This window comes from Chrysochloris asiatica, unplaced genomic scaffold (genome assembly GCF_000296735.1).
Source record: "Chrysochloris asiatica unplaced genomic scaffold, ChrAsi1.0 scaffold00181, whole genome shotgun sequence".
In the NCBI taxonomy this organism is placed as follows: Eukaryota; Metazoa; Chordata; class Mammalia; order Afrosoricida; family Chrysochloridae; genus Chrysochloris; species Chrysochloris asiatica.
Genome location: NW_006408699.1, coordinates 932700 through 935955, shown reverse-complemented (window position 1 = coordinate 935955; position 3256 = coordinate 932700).

The window sequence follows — 3256 nt, the reverse complement described above, 5'->3', positions numbered from 1 at the left end:
GACCTTGTGAAATCTTAAAATATAGATTCTGCTTCAGTATATTGGTAGAAATGCAAATTATTCAGCAGAGGTCAAACCTAAATGAAGCAGTTTTAAGTTCTGCTTTCCAGACATTTGTTATTGTTGTTACGTGCCATCAAGTCTGTTCCAACTCATTGCTACCCTGAATAGGGTTGCCAGGGAGCAACTGGTGGGTTTGAACCACTGACCTTGTGCTGATCTTATAGCGCCACACCAGGAGTCCATCTTTCCAAACATAGCCTGGAGTATTTCCAATGATGCATCCATTTTTATCAGACTTCTGGATGACTTGGCCTAGCCCTGTGTCCTGACTATACTGGACTCCTTTCCAATCTTGTCCAAAGATCACTTTCATATAGTGGTCATAATAGACTTCATTCAGTCCAATAGTCCTCTGTTGTTAAGTGCCTGACAGTCTGCATTTCTAGGGTGATGCTGATGCTTCTGCTCTTCCAAATGCACTAAGTAGCATATTTCTGAGTCACTGTCAAGATTTAATTCTGCCATAACTTTTAAGAAATTGTGTTGACTTTGAAGAGAAGGTGAAACATGTTTTCTCCCATGTTTTAAAACTGATTTCAACGAAAGTCAAGACGAAACTGAAGAAAGACTTCTAGGATTAGAGCTATATCAGCTTGAGTCTTTACTAGTAGGCAAACTGTCTGGGGTCTGTATAAACAGTGGGAGGGTCCTTTCCGCTGAGTCAGGCCAATGAGATGAGTCATAGTTAAACAAATCCGATACCACAAACACCAGCGCTCTGATAAACACAAAGAATCAGGCCTAGGTTATAAATTCAGTATTGAACACATGATCATTGAAACTGGGAGTAAATAAGAAATAGCATAGAAATTCAAACTGTTTAAATGTGATGACTATGCCAAATTTAGGAATATAGTAGATTGGAATTAGGTAATATTGGGGATCAGAAACACCAAAGATCTGAGATAGATAGATGCTAACTGAAGCACCTTGATTTAGGCTTTCTGGAAAGAATACTTAAATAGATCTCTGTCACCTCAAGCCTACCCTATTTTTTCAGTCTATTCATCTGCTTCTTCCTGTGATCCACACTAAAAAAAAAATTATGAAAGCCTCCTAGACTAATTCTACACACCAAACTAGTTCAACCATGTTGATTAAAGCAATACTTTGAGAAAACTAGTCCATGAGTTAAGCCATCTTGTTCTGTTTATGAATATAGCCTGAATCTAAGCCAAACCAAGGAAAGAACTACAAGAGACCCTCTCAGAGAGCCTGACCTATGTCCTTCAAGGTTGGTAAAGATAGCTACCTGGAAAAAATTTAAAGGCAAAAGGCTGACCCAGAGCTTGCCCTGAAAACAGAGTAAGGGTGGCTATGGAAGTGGCTTGCAATGCCAGAGTACAGCAGACCAAAAACTGATTTCCTGGTGATCCAAGTGGACACTGTGGGAGGGAACCAGATCTAAGTCAAGGTCCTGAAATAAAGAGTCTGTATGGTAATATAAGGGAATAAAGGAATAAATAAAATATCACAGATTACATTACTCACAACAAGGGACATGACAAATGTCTCACAAAAAAGTGGATATCTGCCCCAAACACAGGTCTCCAAAGTCAGATTGCTACTCCAGTGGACCAGTACTACATCATCTTCCCCATACCTAGCACACCACCCCTAATCTCAGAACACCCAGGGATAACAAAGTGAAAGAGATCATTGAGCAGTAGAAGAGTAAGACAGGATAAGAATGAAGAGGTTTAGGATACCCCCATTTCACCCTCTTTTCTATTGTATGGATTGAGCCCAAGTTAGACCCAATCTTGAAGAATAATTAAAGCTTTCATTTAAATAAAACTGGACTTTATAAAACTTAAAATAGAGCTGTATATTAAAAATAAAAAGGAACTGCAAATAGTTTGGAATTTACCGAGATATCATCCGGGGTGAAGAAAAATATCAAATAACACAGATTAAATAACACAGGAGTATTCTGGCTATACTTCTTTTAAGACAGATTTGTTTATTCTTCAGGTAGTCCATGATACTTTCAGTATTCTTCTCCAAAACCATAATTCAAATGCATCAGTCCTTCTATGGGCTTCCTTATTCATTGTCCATTTTTAACATGTATATGAGGTGATTAAAAACGTCATGCCTAGGGTCAAAAACACCTTAGTCTTCAAACTGACATCTTTGCTCTTAAACACTTTAGAGAAATTTTTTGCAGGAGATTTGCCTAATGCAACGCATCTTTTGAATTTTGACTGATGTTTCCATGAGTAATGATTGTAGATCCAAGCACTATGAAGTCTTATACAACTTCAGTATTTTCTCTGTTTATTACGATATCCAGTTGAAAGGAATTCTGTTTTTTGTTTTTTTACATTGAGGTGCAAATCACATAGAAGACTATAAAGTCTTTGATCTTCAGTAAGTTTTTCAACTCCTTCTGAGTTCCAGCAAGCAAGGTTGAATTACTGCATATTGCAGATTATAATATATTATTATTCTAATCTTGATGCGATGTTCTACTTCATATAATACGATTCTCATACTATTTGCTCAGCATACAGATTGAAGAAGTATAGTGACGGAATATAACCCAGACACACACCTTTCCTGATTTTAAATCATTCAGTGGCCCCTTGTTCTATTCTATTGACCAACTCTTGCTCTATATTCACGTTCTTCACAAGCACAATTAAGTTTTCTGGAATACCTAGTCTTCACAATGTTATCCATGGTTCGTCATGATCTGCATAGCCAATAAAGCACAAGTAAACATCTTTCTAGTACTCTTTGCTTTCAGTAAAGATCCATCTGAGTCCTCTTCTTTGTCAATGTGTTGTCACAGCCGTTTTTTAAAATTATCTTCAGCAAACATATACTTGCATATTATATTAATGGTATTGTTCAATAATTTCAACATTCTGTTGGGTCACCTGTCTTTGAAATGGTCACAGACATGAATGTCTTCTAATTGGCCAAGTAGCCAATCAAGAATTCAAAATTTCTTGACATAGATTAGTGAGTGCTTCCAGTACTGCATATTTTGTTGTTGTTGTTAAGTGCCGTCAAGTTGGTTCTGTCTCATAGTGACCCTGTACAGGGTTTCCAAGACTGTAAATCTTTACAGGAACAGAAAGCCTCATCTTTGTTCCACGGAGCAGCTTGTAGTTTCAAACTGTCGACCTTAAGGTTCGCAGCCCGATTCATAACCACTATGCTACCAGAGCTCCTTGCTGCAGAT